The following is an 11,894-nucleotide window of genomic DNA, read 5'->3' as shown; positions in this document are numbered from 1 at the left end:
CTCTTTCCTTCCTTCCCTCCCTCCCTCTCCCCCTCCCTCCTTTCTCTCCCCATAGCTGACCTGTACCTCTATTACATGTATTGCAGTTTGATAGGAGCCAGGAGCTACAGTAGGGCTGCTGTAATGATGTGTAGCCATATAGAGATTGTTAATACGGGTCACAGCCAGAGGCTGTTCTGATTTTCTGGTCACAGTCTAATACTCTGTAGAGTGTATAATATGTTCCCTATGTTGGCTGAGAGATGGGAATATCAATATACCTATTTGTATAGTGGCCGTGGAGGTACAATATGATGTCCATGTATAGCCAGTATGTCCTGTATTCATAATCATATTACATATTCCCCAAAATGGTAGCCCAGTGATGGTCATATGCATTTATTTTCCTTGTGGTAAAATCCTTACGGATGATGCCATGTGTTCCTCCTTACAAAGAACCCATTTAGAAGCAGGGGTCAATAATACCTCATGGCTGCAAGCTGTTTAAGAATGAACTATAAGCCAGAAAGACCCTAGAAATCCCCCCTTCTCCCCCAAAGGTCATGATAGGTCAGTTTTGTTCCTCCTTTGTTATTGTTTGTTTTGGTTGTGTCCGTTGCTTCTTTTCAGTGCTTCTCTGGACTGACCGTTAGCCGTTTCGCCCGTTGCCCTCGTCTCCTACCCCCCTGGGATACTCTTACCCCCCTCTCACCCCCTCACCCCTCTGTCTGTCTGCTGGCCAAAGCACTGAGGCTCAACCCTAATGAGCTATTTGCTGCTAACCCCCTCCTCTCCTCCTCCTCTCCTCCTGCTCTCCTCCTGCTCTTCCTTCACCCCTCTCCATCTCTCTGATATCCCTATCCCTTCCTTCTCCTCCTCTTCTCCTTGATGTTCTCTTCTGAGATTCTCTGAATGACCAGTTCAAACACACTCATTTTCAATTCCTGCCAGCCTTTTCCTCTTCTCCTCCTCTGTTCTCCCTACTCCACCTCTTCCTCTCATCTCTTGTCCTCTCTTCCACGCTTTCTAGCACTCTCTCCCTTCTCTACTCTTAATTGAATTGGTCTGTTTGCATCCCCCCCTCCCTCCCTCCCTCCCTCCCTCCCTCCCTCCCTCCCTCCCTCCCTCCCGCCCTTTTTCTCTGCTTTCCTCCTGTGGTGTGTAGTGTTGGAGGGTGACCCGTGCTGTGGATCTGAATGGCAGTATTAGTGGGACTTTAAACAAACACCATGCGGCTGATTTGGTTTGGCTTCTGTAGGTTTTGGGCTCAGGCTTTTATTGACCAATGCCCCCTCCTCTTCATCCACTCTCTCTTTCATCAACTTCGTTTTCCTCTCTCTCTCTCTCTCTCTTCTCTCTCTCTCTCTCTCTCTCTCTCTCTCTCTCTCTCTCTCTCTCTCTCTCTCTCTCTCTGTCTCTGTCTCTGTCTCTCTCTCTCTCCTAAAACTCTCTCTTCTTTCTCTTTCTCGTATTCTCTCTCTCTCCCTTTCCCCCTTCTCTCTCTCGACCTCTAGTCATGCTCATTATTAAGTTCAAGGTGTGTTCATGTCTGTGACCATGGCTATGCTATTAGAGCAGCTAGTCTGTGGTCAGTCAGTCAGCCAGCCATTCGGTCAGCCAGTCAGTCAGTGAAGTGATGACAAGTCTTGATTTAAATTGGGATTCTCCAATCCAAGTTTACATACATCTTAGCCAAATACATTTAAACTCAGTTTTTCACAATTTCTGACATTTAATCCTAGTATAAATTCCCCGTCTTAGGTCAGTCAGGATCACCACTTTATTTTAAGAATGTGAAATGTCAGAATAATAGTAGAGAGAATGATTTATTTCAGCTTTTATTTCTTTCATCACATTCCCAGTGCGTCAGAAGTTTACATACACTCAATTAGTATTTGGTAGCATTGCCTTTAAATTGTTAAACTTGGGTCAAATGTTTTGGGTAGCCTTCCACAAGCTTCCCACAATAAATTGGGTGAATTTTGGCCCATTCCTCCTGACAGAGCTGGTGTAACTGAGTCAGGTTTGTAGGCCTCATTGCTTGCACACACTTTTTCAGTTCTGCCCACACATTTTCTATAGGATTGAGGTCAGGGCTTTGTGATGGCCACTCCAATACCTTGACTTTGTTGTCCTTAAGCCATTTTGCCACAACTTTGGAAGTATGCTTGGGGTCATTGTCCATTTGGAAGACCCATTTGCGACCAAGCTTTAACTTCCTGACTGATGTCTTGAGATGTTGCTTCAATATATCCACATAATTTTCCTTCCTCATGATGCCATCTATTTTGTGAAGTGCACCAGTCCCTCCTGCAGCAAAGCACCCCCACAGCATGATGCTGCCACCCCCGTGCTTCACGGTTGGGATGGTGTTCTTCGGCTTGCAAGCAACCCCCTTTTTCCTCCAAACATAACGATGGTCATTATGGCCAAACAGTTCTATTTTTGTTTAATCAGACCAGAGGACATTTCTCCAAAAAGTAAGATCTTTGTCCCCATGTGCAGTTGCAAACCGTAGTCTGGCTTTTTTATGGCAGTTTTGGAGCAGTGGCTTCTTCCTTGCTGAGCGGCCTTTCAGGTTATGTCGATATAGGACTTGTTTTACTGTGGATATAGATACTTTTGTACCTGTTTCCTCCAGCATCTTCACAAGGTCCTTTGCTGTTGTTCTGGGATTGATTTGCACTTTTCGCACTAAAGTACGTTCATCTCTAGGAGACAGAACGCGTCTTCTTCCTGAGCGGTATGACGGCTGCGTGGTCCCATGGTGTTTATACTTGCGTACTGTTGTTTGTACAGATGAACGTGGTACCTTCAAGCATTTGAAAATTGCTCCCAAGGATGAACCAGACTTGTGGAGGTCTACAATTTTTTTTCTGAGGTCTTGGCTGATTTCTTTTGATTTTCCCATGATGTCAAGCAAAGAGGCACTGAGTTTGAAGGTAGGCCTTGAAATACATCCACAGGTACACCTCTAATTGACTCAAATGATGACAGTTAGCCTATCAGAAGCTTCTAAAGCCATGACATCATTTTCTGGAATTTTCCAAGCTGTTTTAAGGCACAGTTAACTTAGTGTATGTAAACTTCTGACCCACTGGAATTGTGATACAGTGAATTATAAGTGAAATAATCTATCTGTAAACAATTGTTGGAAAAATTACTTGTGTCATGCACAAAGTAGATGTCCTAACCGACTTGCCAAAACTATAGTTTGTTAACAAGACATTTGTGGGGTGGTTGAAAAACAAGTTTTAATGACTCGAACCTAAGTGTATGTAAACTTACGACTTCAACTGTATCTCCTATCTGACACATTCATCCTCCACTCCCGCTGTTCTAGCTCAATTTACCCTCCTGTGACCACTGTCTGTGTGTGTGTGTGTATCAGGGTTCCGTTGGGGTCTAGCTTGACCTTTCTCTGCGCTCCATTGGTCCTGCAGACGTTCCCTCTTATAGAATATGAACACTTGTTCCCCAAAGACTGTCTGACATACACACGCACACTGTAAAAACCACAGCTATGAGAACTTATTAAGTGTGTTTTAAGAAAGAAAAGCTTCTATTTTTTAGAACTCCGATATCTTTCCTTTATGTGAATGTGTCTCTGTTTTCAGACAGTGAGTTGTCTTTGTATTTACGGTTTGTTATTATTTTCTTTAACTGTTCTAGCGTTGTGTGATGGGGGAGACAGCGACAGCGGTAGCAAATATTTTTTATAACTAAACAAAGATAGACCACAGCCTGTTGTTTCAAATGGGAACAAATTAGTCATAGTGGGCAGAACAAGCAAGGAGGTGGGCAGAACCAAGCACGAGCTAGCGAGATCCTATTGGTGTGTTCTAGCATATATTTTCAGATTTCCGTTAGGGAACGGCCACTGTGTGAAGTGCGCGTGTGCAAAAATTTAATTTGTCTTTGCGCTCCTTCCAAACAACGCAATTTTTTGGCAAAGGGTAAAGTCTACAAAACTTGTCCACTCTGTTCGTAACAGATTTTAGATTTGGGAACAGAAAACTGTATTGAGATCAAATGTTTCATAGATGAGAAAATTAGCAGAATATCGGCCAAAATCCATCTTGTTCCATCTTCTCCCACTGCCGGCCACAGAGCTTCCTCTCATTTTACATTTTACATTTTAGTCATTTAGCAGACGCTCTTATCCAGAGTGCATACATTATTTTTATTTTTTTCATACTGGCCCCTGTGGGAACATAATATGGGAGTGAGTGGAAACGCCAAGCGGATGCTTCACATTTATACATCCGGTGAAATATCTGTCTCATAGTTCTGTCTGTGGCGGTAGGGTGGAATGTGTGTCACAAAGCCTCTTGTTCCTACATCACTGGCTGGATGTTGTATTGTGTGTGTTGTTCCTCACTTTGAGACTCCTGGAAAGGGCCTATTAAAAAACAAGTGTCTGAATCTGACTGTGTGTCACAGTTCCACTTGGCAGCCAACCTTGGGGTTGTCCACACACACACACACACACACAGACACGCATGCACGCACGCACGCACGCACGCACACACACAAGCAGCAATCTAGGGCAGAGCTCTTGTCATAGACTGTCAGAGGACTTCCCCACTACTCTGCCACTGTATGCTAAAGAGAAGAGGAGAGGATCCTAACAAGACTCATTTACTACAGTGATTGACATCTCTAGGAGAGAGGAGGGAGGTGGAGAGACTCACTACCACAACCCTGTGGGGGGCTGTTTTGACCAATGTTCAAAGCGATCCAGCCCTCCTCACTCCCTCCTTCCTTCCTTCTCTCCTCTCATCCTTCACTCGTCCCTCGTTTCCCAAATGCGTTGCTCTGATAACACTTTCCCCCGTTAATTCGTTTAACTATAGAAAGGAATGGAAGGTCTGTGAGACGAGACCACTGTGTGTGTGTGTGTGTCTCTCTCTTTCATGAAATTCTCTTTTTGTGTCTTTGTGTGGTGGGCTTATTGAGCAGTCTCTCTCGCTCTCTTTGGTGTTGGCAGGGTCTTCTGATGTAGGCCTATGTGTGTGTGTCTGTGTGTGTAAAAAAATAGAGTGTGTGTGCTAGTTATTGTGTGATCTCCTCATTCTGTGGCGCTGACAGGGTGTGTGTCTGTGTGCATGTGTGTGGGTATATGCTGGTCTTATTGTGCGGTCTGGCAGATTTTTGGCAGGTAGATCAGAGCTCCTCTTTGACCAGCCAAAGCGATGGATTACAGAGAGAGGGAGAGAGAGAGAGAGAGAGAGAGAGAGAGAGAGAGAGAGAGAGAGAGAGAGATCAGTCTTAGCAGAACCTCTCTCTCTCTCCCTCTCCCCCCCACCACCCCCCTCTATCCCTCCCTCTCTCTCTCTCTCTCTCTCTCTCTCTCTCTCTCTCCACCATGGTGTTTATCAATAAAAGGTTTGGAGACCGTGTGAGTTCACGGTATTTCCTGCAGCCAGGAACGCTGATGGAGTCTTAACAAGGCCGGGAAATTAGACCGAATGACAGAGAGCAGGAATGAAAGAGGGGTGAAGTGAAATAGAAGGAATAGATGAATGAGTGGGAATGGAGGGGGGATGTGGACCGGAGAGAGAGGCCAGGGTGGGAGTAGGGAGGGACCTCATTCCTCATATTTAGAGTGCATAAGGAATTGATACAGTAAGTGTGTTAAATAGTGTCTAAAATGCCTTATAGTATGCTTTGGGGTGCGTAGCTACGTGATACTGTAAGTGGTAGGTTAGGGGTTTGGCTTGGTATCGTAGTCTAGAAGTGGAGGATTTGGTGTTTGCCATGTAGAATGGGAGAGAGTCAGATTGCTCTAACATATCCCCTTGCCGTCTTTACGCTCGGAGAATGTAGAACTCACAGCATGGTGACAATAATCAATAAACCAGCATGCTACTATGTAACCCGACCACTCTCAGTGTGTGTCTGTCTGTCTGTCTGTCTGCATGTGTGTGTATGTCCATGTGTGTGTGTGTGTGTGTGTGTGTGTTTAGGGAAGTTGCCACCAGGGCATTACCAGGGATGTTTAGCTACCGTGGGCAGTTGCAGACATGAACCTACATGATATTAACCCTGAGATGATTACTGTAGTGTCAGCTGGCCCTATTCTGTTCCCCATTGAACATTCTCATCATTGATTATCTTGACACAAAGTGCTGTTCATTGAATCAATTCAGCCTCCTGCAAGTGAATAAATATGAATACAGGAACTAAGTACAGTACATGTGTCACGCCCTGGCTCTGGGGACTCTTATATGTTGAGCCAGGGTGTGGATGTTCTATGTGTGATTTTCTATGTTTTGTTCTAGTTCGTGTTTTCTATGTTGGCGAGGGTGGTTCCCAATCAGAGGCAGCTGATTCTCATTGTCTCTGATTGGGAACCATACTTAGGCAGCCTGTTGGCACTAGTTATTTGTGGGATCTTGTTCCGTAAGGTTTGTTTTGGTGTATTAACATAGGACTTCACGTATCGTTTGGTTTGTTGTTTTGTTCGTGTGTGTACTTAATAAAAGATGTACGCATATCACGCTGCGCCTTGGTCCGCTGTTTCTAACGATCGTGACAACATGATTTGTTGACATCACATTGTTGGGGATCATTTCATACTACATTCACTTTCATGCTGTATTGAACATCGGATGGAAATAGAATAGCTGAGAATAAGAATATGAGAAGGACCCAGACAAAAAGGTACGGTAGAAGATGGATCATTTGTTGTAAAGTGTTGTCTCTAGGTGATAGGGTTTGTATCGAGCTCCTCCATTGATGGTTTGTGTGTGTGTGTGTGCGCATGCATGGGCGTGTGTGTGTTTATTAGATGAGAGAGAATCTGACCCAGGTCTGAGTGAGTGAATGATGAGCTGTGTGTTTTAACTCCGGGCCAGAGCAGCTCTGACCAGGGTTAGATTACACAGACACAGGCCTTACACCACTCCCCGGAGAAAGAGAGAGGGAGAGGAAGAGGGTCGGGGGGATTTCATCCCTTCAACACAGTATCATGCTACAGATGTAGCTGGAAAAGTTAGTGAGACTAGGGACCCTGGCTTGCTCTGTCCCACACACACACACACACACACACACACACACACACACACACACACACACACACACACACACACACACACACACACACACACACACACACACACACACATACACACACATACACACACACACACACACACACACATTCTAGTGGTATCAGCAGACAGGATACTGTTGCTGATATATTATTGATGAGAGGATGGGTCATTGATCACAAGTGATAAGTGCTACTGACAGGAGGTGTGAAGAAAGAAGTGTGTGTGTGTGCTTCTGTGTGTGTATGTCTTTGTGCATGAGTGTGTGTGTGTATGGGACAGCGCGACCCAGGGTCCCTATGCCCTCATTGATCATAGGAAAAAGTGTAGTCAGCACTTTTGAGGCTATAGAGGTCACCTCAGCAAAACTGTACACAGTAGATTACAGTACAGTCGTGGTCAAATGTTTTGAGAATGACACAAATACTAATTTTCACAAAGTCTGCTGCCTCAGTTTTGATGATGGCAATTTGCATATACTCCAGAATGTCGTGAAGAGTGATCAGATGAATTGCAATTAATTGCAAAGTCCCCCTTTGCCATGAAAATGAACTTAATCCCCAAAAAACATTTCCACTGCATTTCAGCCCTGCCACAAAAGGACCAGTTGTCATCATGTCAGTGATTATCTCGTTTACACAGGTGAGAGTGTTGACGAGGACAAGGCTGGAGATCACTCTGTCATGCTGATTGAGTTAGAATAACAGACTGGAAGCTTTAAAAGGAGGGTGGTGCTTGAAATCATTGTTCTTCCTCTGTTAACCATGGTTACCTGCAAGGAAACAGGTGCCATCATCATTGCTTTGCACAAAAAGGGCTTCACAGTCAAGGATATTGCTGCTAGTAAGATTGCACCTAAATCAACCATTTATCGGCTCATCAAGAACTTCAAGGAGAGAGGTTCAATTGTTGTGAAGAAGGCGTCAGGGCGCCCAAGAAAGTCCAGCAAGCGCCAGGTCCATCTCCTAAAGTTGATTCAGCTGCGGGATCGGGGCACCACCAGTGCAGAGCTTGCTCAGGAATGGCAGCAGGCAGGTGTGAGTGCATCAGCACGCACAGTGAGGCAAAAACTTTTGCAGGATGGCCTGGTGTCAAGAAGGGCAGCAAAGAAGCCACTTCTCTCCAGGAAAAACATCAGGGACAGACTGATGTTCTGCAAAAGGTACAGAGATTGGACTGCTGAGGACTGGGGTAAAGTCATTTTCTCTGATGAATCCCCTTTCCGATTGTTTGGGGCATCCGGAAAACACCTTGTCCGGAGAAGACAAGGTGAGCGCTACCATCACTCCTGTGTCATGCCAACAGTAAAGCATCCTGAGACCATTCATGTGTGGGGTTGCTTCTCAGCCAAGGGAGTGGGCTCACTCATATATTTGCCTAAGAACACAGCCATGAATAAAGAATGGTGCCAACACATCCTCCGAGAGCAACTTCTCCCAACCATCCAAGAACAGTTTGGTGACGACCAATGCCTTTTCCAGCATGATGGAGCACCTTGCCATAAGGCAAAAGTGATAACTAAGTGGCTCGGGAACAAAACATTTACATTTTGGGTCCATGGCCAGGAAACTCCCCAGACCTTATTACCATTGAGAACTTGTGGTCGATCCTCAAGAGGCGGGTGAACAAACAAAACCCCAAAAATTCGGACAAACTCCAAGCATTGATTATGCAAGAATGGGCTGCCATCAGTCAGGATGTGGCCCAGAAGTTAATTGACAGCATGCCAGGGCGGATTGCAGAGGTCTTGAAAAAGAAGGGTCAACACTGCAAATATTGACTCTTTGCATAAACTTCATATAATTGTCAATAAAAGCCTTTGACACTTATGGAATGCTTGTAATTATACTTCAGTATACCATAGTAACATCTGACAAAAATATCTCATAACACTGAAGCAGCGAACTTTGTGAAGACCAATACTTGTGTCATTCTCAAAACGTTTGACCACGACTGTATGCTGTGAAAGTGAATGTAAGGTGTTGACATTTCATCATCATTATTATCAAACCACTGTTAATTCCACTATTACAGTGTGTGTCCATGACCTGAACCCTGGAGTCTAATGGTCTTATATTCTCTAAGCAGTAAGGCTGGACTGAGGCTCGGGCAGAGAGCTGGAGTTGACCTTTACAACACAGCAGGAGCTGTCTGTTGTTCATTTTTCTCTCACAATCTCTCTCACACACACTTACACACCCACACGCTAGCATGCTTGGACGCATGCACACACACACACACACACACACACACACACACACACACACACACACACACACACACACACACACACACACACACACACACACACACACACACACAGTAATCTGTAATGCACCATGACAGCCCCCCGCCACGTTGCACTGAGCTGTGGAGAGTGAATGGTGCTCACGGTGGTTCTTATACAGTGCCTTCAGAAAGTATTCCTACCCCTTCACATATTCCACATATTGTTGTGTTACAGCTTGAATTCAAAATGGATTAAATAGATTTTAGCAAATGGATTGAAAATGAAATACAGAAATATCTAATTTACAAACTGTAAGTATTCACACCCCTGAGTCAATACTTTGTAGATGCACCTTTGGTGCGATTACAGCTGTGAGTCTTTTTGGGTAAGTCTCTAAGAGCTTTGCACACCTGGTTTGTACAATATGTTTTACCCATTATTCTTATAAAAATTATTCAAGCTCTGTCAAGTTCATTGTTGATAATTGCTAGGCAGCCATTTTCAAGTCTTGCCAATGATTTTCAAGCTAATTTAAGTCAAAACTGTAACTAGGCCACTCAGGAACATTCAATGTTGTCTTGGTAAGTAACTCTAGTGGGCTTGTGTTTTAGGTTATTGTCCTGCTGAAAGGTGAATTTGTCTCCTAGCAGACTCAACAAGGTTTTCCTCCAGGATTTTGCCAGTGCTTATAGCTGTATTCCATTTCTTTTTATCCTAAAAATATCATGTGTTGTATTTGATTTGCCACAAAATCACCATTGGCCTCATGGTGAATCACCATTGGCCTTCCTCTCCGGCAACTGAGTTAGGAAGGACGCCTGTATCTTTGTAGTGACTGGGTGTAATGATACACCATCTAAAGCCTAATTAATAACTTCACCATGCTCAAACGGATATTCAGCGTCTGTTTTTTTAAAGTTTTACACACCTTCCAAACGGTGCCTTTCTTTGCGAGGCATTGAAAAACCTCCCTGGTCTTTGTGGTTGAATCTGTGCTTGAAATTCACTACTCGATTGAGGGACCTTACAGATAATTGTATGTGTGGGATACAGAGATGGGGTAGTCATTAAAAAATCATGTTAACCGCTATAATTGAACATGGAATGAGTCCATGCAACTTATTTTTTTGTTTGTTAAGCACATTTTTACTCCTGAACTTATGTTGGCTTGCCATAACAAAGCATTGTAATACTTATTGTGTGTAGATCAGTGACACAAAATCTCAATTTAATACATTTTAAATTCAGGATGTAACACAACAACATGTGGAAAAAGTCAAGGGGTGTGAATACTTTCTGAAGGCACTGTACAGTTAAGAAAAATACAGAGAGAGAGGAGAGAGAGAGAGAGAGAGAGAGAGAGAGAGAGGGGAACAAAGAAGCAGAGTGAGGGAAGCAGTGAGAATGAGAGAGACAGAGACATCAGAGGAAAATGTGGGACTGCTCTTATGGTACTAATGCTACCTGCGGGCTAGATAAATGTCCTGTGCACACATCAGACACACTCTCCCTACTGCTTTATTCATTTAGAAATGTCACGTTCAGTGGCGAGGGGAGGGACATGTGTTTCATCAGCCACCAGGCCCAGGCTCCCTCTGAGAGGAGGAATCTAGAAAGGCTCATATCTAAATCTGGAACAGGAGCTGGATGAAAATATAGCAAAGTCTACTCTGTTGAGTGTGTTCTTCTTTCCCGAGTGGAAAAAGTGTGATATAAAAGATATTGACCATAACGGTCCTTTCGTACTATAATGATTTTCATCATCTTCCAACAAGAATGAATTAGACATCTGGAGAGATGAAGTTAGCCTTGACATTTTTTTCAGAACCGACTTTTAACTGGTTAGCGCTCATGTGAGATTTGGTTCTAGGTGCCGAGATTAACCTTGAAAATACTGCACTTGTCTGTGTTTTGGCAGTAGCTCCCTCTGGTTTCCAGGGTCAGTTATTAAAGCCAACTGATGATGTTTCAGGTCAGGAGCCTGGACAGCTGATCTGGGACCTGTGGCTGAGAGCCGAGGAGTAACACTCTTTTGGCCCGAGTCAGACCTCTGGCACAGAATGAGAGAAAGAGAGAGATGGAGATGTAGAGAGTGTGAAAGGGAGAGAGGCAGATTGAAAGAGACAGCAAGATAGGCTGAGAGAGAGAGAGAGAGAGAGAGAGAGAGAGAGAGAGAGAGAGAGAGAGAGAGCGAGCGAGAGAGAGAGAGAGAGAGAGAGAGAGAGAGAGAGAGAGAGAGAGAGAGAGAGAGAGAGAGAGAGAGGGAGAGAGAGAGAGGGGGCTGGCAGCAGCCTCTGCAGATGGAGGATAATTAAATATTAATGGTTAGCAGTGGTGAGGCCATAATTAGGGCTGAATGGCGTCAGGCAGGGAAAGCACAGTTCACACACCGTGGGAGAGACTGGCTCCATCTGCATCTAAATACACACAGCCTTTTAGCTAGCTCTTAGCCTTTCTCTCTCAACCTCACTCCTTCTCTGTCCATCCCGCCATCCGCCTCTCCATCCGGATATTTGTCTCATTCTTCATCCCTCTCTCTTCTCCACTGTCACCAGCCCTTGCCTTTCTCTCTCCCTCTATCAATCCATCTCTTGGCCTTTCTCCATTCCTCTTTCTACCCCTCACTCCTC

The 11,894-nt window shown here is 44.5% G+C and overlaps 1 protein-coding gene across 1 annotated transcript in view; it reads left to right on the top strand.

Moving 5' to 3' along the window:
* The window catches only part of LOC311147076 (ephrin type-A receptor 3-like), a gene marked incomplete at its 5' end in the record, with an annotated part of 130,607 nt that overhangs the window by 3,025 nt on the left and 115,688 nt on the right, over window positions 1–11,894 (top strand).

Source organism: Coregonus lavaretus, assembly GCF_964263955.1.
Source record: "Coregonus lavaretus genome assembly, chromosome: 19".
NCBI classification, from domain to species: Eukaryota; Metazoa; Chordata; class Actinopteri; order Salmoniformes; family Salmonidae; genus Coregonus; species Coregonus lavaretus.
Note: the sequence above shows the minus strand (reverse complement) of the source record. Positions and strands in the feature narration are given on the sequence as shown.